This window comes from Rhinoderma darwinii (assembly GCF_050947455.1).
Source record: "Rhinoderma darwinii isolate aRhiDar2 chromosome 1 unlocalized genomic scaffold, aRhiDar2.hap1 SUPER_1_unloc_1, whole genome shotgun sequence".
Lineage (NCBI taxonomy): Eukaryota > Metazoa > Chordata > Amphibia > Anura > Rhinodermatidae > Rhinoderma > Rhinoderma darwinii.
In genome coordinates this window covers 612,501-622,500 of record NW_027461645.1, presented here as the reverse complement: position 1 = coordinate 622,500, position 10,000 = coordinate 612,501, and the positions used below count along the sequence as shown (strand labels likewise).

Below are 10,000 nucleotides of genomic sequence, written 5' to 3'. Positions count from 1 at the left end.
GTTTATTAATTTAAAAGTTATGAGCTTTTTTTCTAAATATGGAAAGGAGCCTTTATTAGACAACTGGGAGGGAGGTAACACCAGCGATTCTCCTGAGGTGGAGCTATCTCACAGCCTCTGACACTGTCCAATCTGCATGAAGTTGCTTCACAGTGTAAATGACTAAAGCTGGAGGGAAGGGGGATCAATTCAAACAGCCATATCTCGGGCTGGGGACTACCTAGAACAGTGGTTCTGGTGGCATATGAAAGAGGAGATTCTAGTCTTTCATATGACACCAGGACCGCAGTTCTAGCTGTGCGAGAACCTGAGATATCGTCAGTTAAACACACAAGTGGTTATAGAAGCTGTATTCTATATGATCACGTTGTGTTTTGCTGGGACGGGAAGGGGTAGAATGTATGGTGGTTGGACATGGTCATACAGAAAACATTGCACTGCCCAGAGTGAAAAGAAAGTCACCTCCTATTTGGCAATTAGAGCCACATTAGCATATTTTGAAAAATGATCATAACTTTGCAAATGATACACGTTTAAAAAAAAAAATCAAACCACACAGTAATTATCAGCAGCAAAGCGCCTATTAGATTAGTAAATAGGGAATTAATAAACTGGGTACAGAGCCTCTTTAAATGTAGGGTCCGGCATCTGATTAGTGACAGAGCAGTGGAGTACGGCATAATCACGATATGACTGCAATTAAACTTCTTTGTTACCTAGCACAAGCGTATTACCTTATTTTTATCGCTTCACGGAGGCAGAAAATTCAAGACGTAGTCGGCAGGATTTGAACCTGCGTGCGGAGACCCCAATGGATTTCTAGTCCATCGCCTTAACCACTCGGCCACGACTACAGATAAAAAAAACTCTGCCCCAAGACCCTGCTGAGCTCAGTAAGTTTATCATTGGAAGCGCAGAGGTTGCTGCTGTCGAAACTAAAGGCATTAAAAGACAGCCAGACTTTGGGTGCTTACAAAACAGCCAGACTTTGTCTCCAGGACAAAAGTAAGGAGGAATTCTGCATTTTTCAGCTTTGACAATAGCCTCCTTTGCTTCCTTTTAAATGCGCAGGAAGTCAGCATGGGACAGATTAGCTGCTGGGACCTCAGATAAAGTTGGGACTGATAGAGCAACTTTCGGATGTTGCCAATAGACCAGAAAGAAAGGAGAAGATTACGTAGATTCCCCAGTATAATTATTATAGGCAAATTCTGGCCACGGAAGGAGATTAGTCCAATCATCTTGCAAGGGAGAAATGAATTTTCTGAGGACGTTTTCTAATACCTGGTTTATTAATTTAAAAGTTATGAGCTTTTTTTCTAAATATGGAAAGGAGCCTTTATTAGACAACTGGGAGGGAGGTAACACCAGCGATTCTCCTGAGGTGGAGCTATCTCACAGCCTCTGACACTGTCCAATCGGCATGAAGTTGCTTCACAGTGTAAATGACTAAAGCTGGAGGGAAGGGGGATCAATTCAAACAGCCATATCTCGGGCTGGGGACTACCTAGAACAGTGGTTCTCGTGGCATATGAAAGAGGAGATTCTAGTCTTTCATATGACATCAGGACCGCAGTTCTAGCTGTGCGAGAACCCGAGATATGGTCAGTTAAACACACAAGTGGTTATAGAAGCTGTATTCTATATGATCACGTTGTGTTTTGCTGGGACGGGAAGGGGTAGAATGTATGGTGGTTGGACATGGTCATACAGAAAACATTGCACTGCCCAGAGTGAAAAGAAAGTCACCTCCTATTTGGCAATTAGAGCCACATTAGCATATTTTGAAAAATGATCATAACTTTGCAAATGATACACGTTTAAAAAAAAAAATCAAACCACACTGTAATTATCAGCAGCAAAGCGCCTATTAGATTAGTAAATAGGGAATTAATAAACTGGGTACAGAGCCTCTTTAAATGTAGGGTCCGGCATCTGATTAGTGACAGAGCAGTGGAGTACGGCATAATCACGATATGACTGCAACTAAACTTCTTTGTTACCTAGCACAAGCGTATTACCTTATTTTTATCGCTTCACGGAGGCAGAAAATTCAAGACGTAGTCGGCAGGATTTGAACCTGCGTGGGGAGACCCCAATGGATTTCTAGTCCATCGCCTTAACCACTCGGCCACGACTACAGATAAAAAAAACTCTGCCCCAAGACCCTGCTGAGCTCAGTAAGTTTATCATTGGAAGCGCAGAGGTTGCTGCTGTCGAAACTAAAGGCATTAAAAGACAGCCAGACTTTGGGTGCTTACAAAACAGCCAGACTTTGTCTCCAGGACAAAAGTAAGGAGGAATTCTGCATCTTTCAGCTTTGACAATAGCCTCCATTGCTTCCTTTTAAATGCGCAGGAAGTCAGCATGGGACAGATTAGCTGCTGGGACCTCAGATAAAGTTGGGACTGATAGAGCAACTTTCGGATGTTGCCAATAGACCAGAAAGAAAGGAGAAGATTACGTAGATTCCCCAGTATAATTATTATAGGCAAATTCTGGCCACGGAAGGAGATTAGTCCAATCATCTTGCAAGGGAGAAATGAATTTTCTGAGGACGTTTTCTAATACCTGGTTTATTAATTTAAAAGTTATGAGCTTTTTTTCTAAATATGGAAAGGAGCCTTTATTAGACAACTGGGAGGGAGGTAACACCAGCGATTCTCCTGAGGTGGAGCTATCTCACAGCCTCTGACACTGTCCAATCGGCATGAAGTTGCTTCACAGTGTAAATGACTAAAGCTGGAGGGAAGGGGGATCAATTCAAACAGCCATATCTCGGGCTGGGGACTACCTAGAACAGTGGTTCTGGTGGCATATGAAAGAGGAGATTCTAGTCTTTCATATGACATCAGGACCGCAGTTCTAGCTGTGCGAGAACCCGAGATATGGTCAGTTAAACACACAAGTGGTTATAGAAGCTGTATTCTATATGATCACGTTGTGTTTTGCTGGGACGGGAAGGGGTAGAATGTATGGTGGTTGGACATGGTCATACAGAAAACATTGCACTGCCCAGAGTGAAAAGAAAGTCACCTCCTATTTGGCAATTAGAGCCACATTAGCATATTTTGAAAAATGATCATAACTTTGCAAATGATACACGTTTAAAAAAAAAAATCAAACCACACTGTAATTATCAGCAGCAAAGCGCCTATTAGATTAGTAAATAGGGAATTAATAAACTGGGTACAGAGCCTCTTTAAATGTAGGGTCCGGCATCTGATTAGTGACAGAGCAGTGGAGTACGGCATAATCACGATATGACTGCAACTAAACTTCTTTGTTACCTAGCACAAGCGTATCACCTTATTTTTATCGCTTCACGGAGGCAGAAAATTCAAGACGTAGTCGGCAGGATTTGAACCTGCGTGGGGAGACCCCAATGGATTTCTAGTTCATCGCCTTAACCACTCGGCCACGACTACAGATAAAAAAAACTCTGCCCCAAGACCCTGCTGAGCTCAGTAAGTTTATCATTGGAAGCGCAGAGGTTGCTGCTGTCGAAACTAAAGGCATTAAAAGACAGCCAGACTTTGGGTGCTTACAAAACAGCCAGACTTTGTCTCCAGGACAAAAGTAAGGAGGAATTCTGCATCTTTCAGCTTTGACAATAGCCTCCATTGCTTCCTTTTAAATGCGCAGGAAGTCAGCATGGGACAGATTAGCTGCTGGGACCTCAGATAAAGTTGGGACTGATAGAGCAACTTTCGGATGTTGCCAATAGACCAGAAAGAAAGGAGAAGATTACGTAGATTCCCCAGTATAATTATTATAGGCAAATTCTGGCCACGGAAGGAGATTAGTCCAATCATCTTGCAAGGGAGAAATGAATTTTCTGAGGACGTTTTCTAATACCTGGTTTATTAATTTAAAAGTTATGAGCTTTTTTTCTAAATATGGAAAGGAGCCTTTATTAGACAACTGGGAGGGAGGTAACACCAGCGATTCTCCTGAGGTGGAGCTATCTCACAGCCTCTGACACTGTCCAATCGGCATGAAGTTGCTTCAAAGTGTAAATGACTAAAGCTGGAGGGAAGGGGGATCAATTCAAACAGCCATATCTCGGGCTGGGGACTACCTAGAACAGTGGTTCTGGTGGCATATGAAAGAGGAGATTCTAGTCTTTCATATGACATCAGGACCGCAGTTCTAGCTGTGCGAGAACCCGAGATATGGTCAGTTAAACACACAAGTGGTTATAGAAGCTGTATTCTATATGATCACGTTGTGTTTTGCTGGGACGGGAAGGGGTAGAATGTATGGTGGTTGGACATGGTCATACAGAAAACATTGCACTGCCCAGAGTGAAAAGAAAGTCACCTCCTATTTGGCAATTAGAGCCACATTAGCATATTTTGAAAAATGATCATAACTTTGCAAATGATAAACGTTTAAAAAAAAAAATCAAACCACACTGTAATTATCAGCAGCAAAGCGCCTATTAGATTAGTAAATAGGGAATTAATAAACTGGGTACAGAGCCTCTTTAAATGTAGGGTCCGGCATCTGATTAGTGACAGAGCAGTGGAGTACGGCATAATCACGATATGACTGCAAATAAACTTCTTTGTTACCTAGCACAAGCGTATTACCTTATTTTTATCGCTTCACGGAGGCAGAAAATTCAAGACGTAGTCGGCAGGATTTGAACCTGCGTGGGGAGACCCCAATGGATTTCTAGTCCATCGCCTTAACCACTCGGCCACGACTACAGATAAAAAAAACTCTGCCCCAAGACCCTGCTGAGCTCAGTAAGTTTATCATTGGAAGCGCAGAGGTTGCTGCTGTCGAAACTAAAGGCATTAAAAGACAGCCAGACTTTGGGTGCTTACAAAACAGCCAGACTTTGTCTCCAGGACAAAAGTAAGGAGGAATTCTGCATCTTTCAGCTTTGACAATAGCCTCCATTGCTTCCTTTTAAATGTGCAGGAAGTCAGCATGGGACAGATTAGCTGCTGGGACCTCAGATAAAGTTGGGACTGATAGAGCAACTTTCGGATGTTGCCAATAGACCAGAAAGAAAGGAGAAGATTACGTAGATTCCCCAGTATAATTATTATAGGCAAATTCTGGCCACGGAAGGAGATTAGTCCAATCATCTTGCAAGGGAGAAATGAATTTTCTGAGGACGTTTTCTAATACCTGGTTTATTAATTTAAAAGTTATGAGCTTTTTTTCTAAATATGGAAAGGAGCCTTTATTAGACAACTGGGAGGGAGGTAACACCAGCGATTCTCCTGAGGTGGAGCTATCTCACAGCCTCTGACACTGTCCAATCGGCATGAAGTTGCTTCACAGTGTAAATGACTAAAGCTGGAGGGAAGGGGGATCAATTCAAACAGCCATATCTCGGGCTGGGGACTACCTAGAACAGTGGTTCTGGTGGCATATGAAAGAGGAGATTCTAGTCTTTCATATGACATCAGGACCGCAGTTCTAGCTGTGCGAGAACCCGAGATATGGTCAGTTAAACACACAAGTGGTTATAGAAGCTGTATTCTATATGATCACGTTGTGTTTTGCTGGGACGGGAAGGGGTAGAATGTATGGTGGTTGGACATGGTCATACAGAAAACATTGCACTGCCCAGAGTGAAAAGAAAGTCACCTCCTATTTGGCAATTAGAGCCACATTAGCATATTTTGAAAAATGATCATAACTTTGCAAATGATACACGTTTAAAAAAAAAAATCAAACCACACTGTAATTATCAGCAGCAAAGCGCCTATTAGATTAGTAAATAGGGAATTAATAAACTGGGTACAGAGCCTCTTTAAATGTAGGGTCCGGCATCTGATTAGTGACAGAGCAGTGGAGTACGGCATAATCACGATATGACTGCAACTAAACTTCTTTGTTACCTAGCACAAGCGTATTACCTTATTTTTATCGCTTCACGGAGGCAGAAAATTCAAGACGTAGTCGGCAGGATTTGAACCTGCGTGGGGAGACCCCAATGGATTTCTAGTCCATCGCCTTAACCACTCGGCCACGACTACAGATAAAAAAAACTCTGCCCCAAGACCCTGCTGAGCTCAGTAAGTTTATCATTGGAAGCGCAGAGGTTGCTGCTGTCGAAACTAAAGGCATTAAAAGACAGCCAGACTTTGGGTGCTTACAAAACAGCCAGACTTTGTCTCCAGGACAAAAGTAAGGAGGAATTCTGCATCTTTCAGCTTTGACAATAGCCTCCATTGCTTCCTTTTAAATGTGCAGGAAGTCATCATGGGACAGATTAGCTGCTGGGACCTCAGATAAAGTTGGGACTGATAGAGCAACTTTCGGATGTTGCCAATAGACCAGAAAGAAAGGAGAAGATTACGTAGATTCCCCAGTATAATTATTATAGGCAAATTCTGGCCACGGAAGGAGATTAGTCCAATCATCTTGCAAGGGAGAAATGAATTTTCTGAGGACGTTTTCTAATACCTGGTTTATTAATTTAAAAGTTATGAGCTTTTTTTCTAAATATGGAAAGGAGCCTTTATTAGACAACTGGGAGGGAGGTAACACCAGCGATTCTCCTGAGGTGGAGCTATCTCACAGCCTCTGACACTGTCCAATCGGCATGAAGTTGCTTCACAGTGTAAATGACTAAAGCTGGAGGGAAGGGGGATCAATTCAAACAGCCATATCTCGGGCTGGGGACTACCTAGAACAGTGGTTCTGGTGGCATATGAAAGAGGAGATTCTAGTCTTTCATATGACATCAGGACCGCAGTTCTAGCTGTGCGAGAACCCGAGATATGGTCAGTTAAACACACAAGTGGTTATAGAAGCTGTATTCTATATGATCACATTGTGTTTTGCTGGGACGGGAAGGGGTAGAATGTATGGTGGTTGGACATGGTCATACAGAAAACATTGCACTGCCCAGAGTGAAAAGAAAGTCACCTCCTATTTGGCAATTAGAGCCACATTAGCATATTTTGAAAAATGATCATAACTTTGCAAATGATACACGTTTAAAAAAAAAAATCAAACCACACTGTAATTATCAGCAGCAAAGCGCCTATTAGATTAGTAAATAGGGAATTAATAAACTGGGTACAGAGCCTCTTTAAATGTAGGGTCCGGCATCTGATTAGTGACAGAGCAGTGGAGTACGGCATAATCACGATATGACTGCAACTAAACTTCTTTGTTACCTAGCACAAGCGTATTACCTTATTTTTATCGCTTCACGGAGGAAGAAAATTCAAGACGTAGTCGGCAGGATTTGAACCTGCGTGGGGAGACCCCAATGGATTTCTAGTCCATCGCCTTAACCACTCGGCCACGACTACAGATAAAAAAAACTCTGCCCCAAGACCCTGCTGAGCTCAGTAAGTTTATCATTGGAAGCGCAGAGGTTGCTGCTGTCGAAACTAAAGGCATTAAAAGACAGCCAGACTTTGGGTGCTTACAAAACAGCCAGACTTTGTCTCCAGGACAAAAGTAAGGAGGAATTCTGCATCTTTCAGCTTTGACAATAGCCTCCATTGCTTCCTTTTAAATGCGCAGGAAGTCAGCATGGGACAGATTAGCTGCTGGGACCTCAGATAAAGTTGGGACTGATAGAGCAACTTTCGGATGTTGCCAATAGACCAGAAAGAAAGGAGAAGATTACGTAGATTCCCCAGTATAATTATTATAGGCAAATTCTGGCCACGGAAGGAGATTAGTCCAATCATCTTGCAAGGGAGAAATGAATTTTCTGAGGACGTTTTCTAATACCTGGTTTATTAATTTAAAAGTTATGAGCTTTTTTTCTAAATATGGAAAGGAGCCTTTATTAGACAACTGGGAGGGAGGTAACACCAGCGATTCTCCTGAGGTGGAGCTATCTCACAGCCTCTGACACTGTCCAATCGGCATGAAGTTGCTTCACAGTGTAAATGACTAAAGCTGGAGGGAAGGGGGATCAATTCAAACAGCCATATCTCGGGCTGGGGACTACCTAGAACAGTGGTTCTGGTGGCATATGAAAGAGGAGATTCTAGTCTTTCATATGACATCAGGACCGCAGTTCTAGCTGTGCGAGAACCCGAGATATGGTCAGTTAAACACACAAGTGGTTATAGAAGCTGTATTCTATATGATCACGTTGTGTTTTGCTGGGACGGGAAGGGGTAGAATGTATGGTGGTTGGACATGGTCATACAGAAAACATTGCACTGCCCAGAGTGAAAAGAAAGAGTCACCTCCTATTTGGCAATTAGAGCCACATTAGCATATTTAGAAAAATGATCATAACTTTGCAAATGATACACGTTTAAAAAAAAAAAATCAAAAAACACAGTAATTATCAGCAGCAAAGCGCCTATTAGATTAGTAAATAGGGAATTAATAAACTGGGTACAGAGCCTCTTTAAATGTAGGGTCCGGCATCTGATTAGTGACAGAGCAGTGGAGTACGGCATAATCACGATATGACTGCAACTAAACTTCTTTGTTACCTAGCACAAGCGTATTACCTTATTTTTATCGCTTCACGGAGGCAGAAAATTCAAGACGTAGTCGGCAGGATTTGAACCTGCGTGGGGAGACCCCAATGGATTTCTAGTCCATCGCCTTAACCACTCGGCCACGACTACAGATAAAAAAAACTCTGCCCCAAGACCCTGCTGAGCTCAGTAAGTTTATCATTGGAAGCGCAGAGGTTGCTGCTGTCGAAACTAAAGGCATTAAAAGACAGCCAGACTTTGGGTGCTTACAAAACAGCCAGACTTTGTCTCCAGGACAAAAGTAAGGAGGAATTCTGCATCTTTCAGCTTTGACAATAGCCTCCATTGCTTCCTTTTAAATGCGCAGGAAGTCAGCATGGGACAGATTAGCTGCTGGGACCTCAGATAAAGTTGGGACTGATAGAGCAACTTTTGGATGTTGCCAATAGACCAGAAAGAAAGGAGAAGATTACGTAGATTCCCCAGTATAATTATTATAGGCAAATTCTGGCCACGGAAGGAGATTAGTCCAATCATCTTGCAAGGGAGAAATGAATTTTCTGAGGACGTTTTCTAATACCTGGTTTATTAATTTAAAAGTTATGAGCTTTTTTTCTAAATATGGAAAGGAGCCTTTATTAGACAACTGGGAGGGAGGTAACACCAGCGATTCTCCTGAGGTGGAGCTATCTCACAGCCTCTGACACTGTCCAATCGGCATGAAGTTGCTTCACAGTGTAAATGACTAAAGCTGGAGGGAAGGGGGATCAATTCAAACAGCCATATCTCGGGCTGGGGACTACCTAGAACAGTGGTTCTGGTGGCATATGAAAGAGGAGATTCTAGTCTTTCATATGACATCAGGACCGCAGTTCTAGCTGTGCGAGAACCCGAGATATGGTCAGTTAAACACACAAGTGGTTATAGAAGCTGTATTCTATATGATCACATTGTGTTTTGCTGGGACGGGAAGGGGTAGAATGTATGGTGGTTGGACATGGTCATACAGAAAACATTGCACTGCCCAGAGTGAAAAGAAAGTCACCTCCTATTTGGCAATTAGAGCCACATTAGCATATTTTGAAAAATGATCATAACTTTGCAAATGATACACGTTTAAAAAAAAAAATCAAACCACACTGTAATTATCAGCAGCAAAGCGCCTATTAGATTAGTAAATAGGGAATTAATAAACTGGGTACAGAGCCTCTTTAAATGTAGGGTCCGGCATCTGATTAGTGACAGAGCAGTGGAGTACGGCATAATCACGATATGACTGCAACTAAACTTCTTTGTTACCTAGCACAAGCGTATTACCTTATTTTTATCGCTTCACGGAGGAAGAAAATTCAAGACGTAGTCGGCAGGATTTGAACCTGCGTGGGGAGACCCCAATGGATTTCTAGTCCATCGCCTTAACCACTCGGCCACGACTACAGATAAAAAAAACTCTGCCCCAAGACCCTGCTGAGCTCAGTAAGTTTATCATTGGAAGCGCAGAGGTTGCTGCTGTCGAAACTAAAGGCATTAAAAGACAGCCAGACTTTGGGTGCTTACAAAACAGCCAGACT

At 42.5% G+C, this 10,000-nt stretch overlaps 8 non-coding genes across 8 annotated transcripts; all 8 read right to left on the bottom strand.

Annotated features, from left to right (window-relative positions):
- Window positions 1-772: 772 nt before the first annotated feature.
- TRNAS-AGA (transfer RNA serine (anticodon AGA)) lies at window positions 773-854 on the bottom strand. Its single transcript has one exon. It is a non-coding gene; the product is annotated as a tRNA-Ser (tRNA).
- Window positions 855-2,059: 1,205 nt separating this feature from the next.
- On the bottom strand, window positions 2,060-2,141 carry TRNAS-AGA (transfer RNA serine (anticodon AGA)). Its single transcript has one exon. It is a non-coding gene; the product is annotated as a tRNA-Ser (tRNA).
- A 1,205-nt stretch (window positions 2,142-3,346) lies between these two features.
- Window positions 3,347-3,428, bottom strand: TRNAS-AGA (transfer RNA serine (anticodon AGA)). The gene has a single exon. It is a non-coding gene; the product is annotated as a tRNA-Ser (tRNA).
- A 1,205-nt stretch (window positions 3,429-4,633) lies between these two features.
- Window positions 4,634-4,715, bottom strand: TRNAS-AGA (transfer RNA serine (anticodon AGA)). The gene has a single exon. It is a non-coding gene; the product is annotated as a tRNA-Ser (tRNA).
- Window positions 4,716-5,920: 1,205 nt separating this feature from the next.
- Window positions 5,921-6,002, bottom strand: TRNAS-AGA (transfer RNA serine (anticodon AGA)). Its single transcript has one exon. It is a non-coding gene; the product is annotated as a tRNA-Ser (tRNA).
- A 1,205-nt stretch (window positions 6,003-7,207) lies between these two features.
- On the bottom strand, window positions 7,208-7,289 carry TRNAS-AGA (transfer RNA serine (anticodon AGA)). Its single transcript has one exon. It is a non-coding gene; the product is annotated as a tRNA-Ser (tRNA).
- A 1,208-nt stretch (window positions 7,290-8,497) lies between these two features.
- Window positions 8,498-8,579, bottom strand: TRNAS-AGA (transfer RNA serine (anticodon AGA)). The gene has a single exon. It is a non-coding gene; the product is annotated as a tRNA-Ser (tRNA).
- Window positions 8,580-9,784: 1,205 nt separating this feature from the next.
- TRNAS-AGA (transfer RNA serine (anticodon AGA)) lies at window positions 9,785-9,866 on the bottom strand. The gene has a single exon. It is a non-coding gene; the product is annotated as a tRNA-Ser (tRNA).
- Window positions 9,867-10,000: the final 134 nt, after the last annotated feature.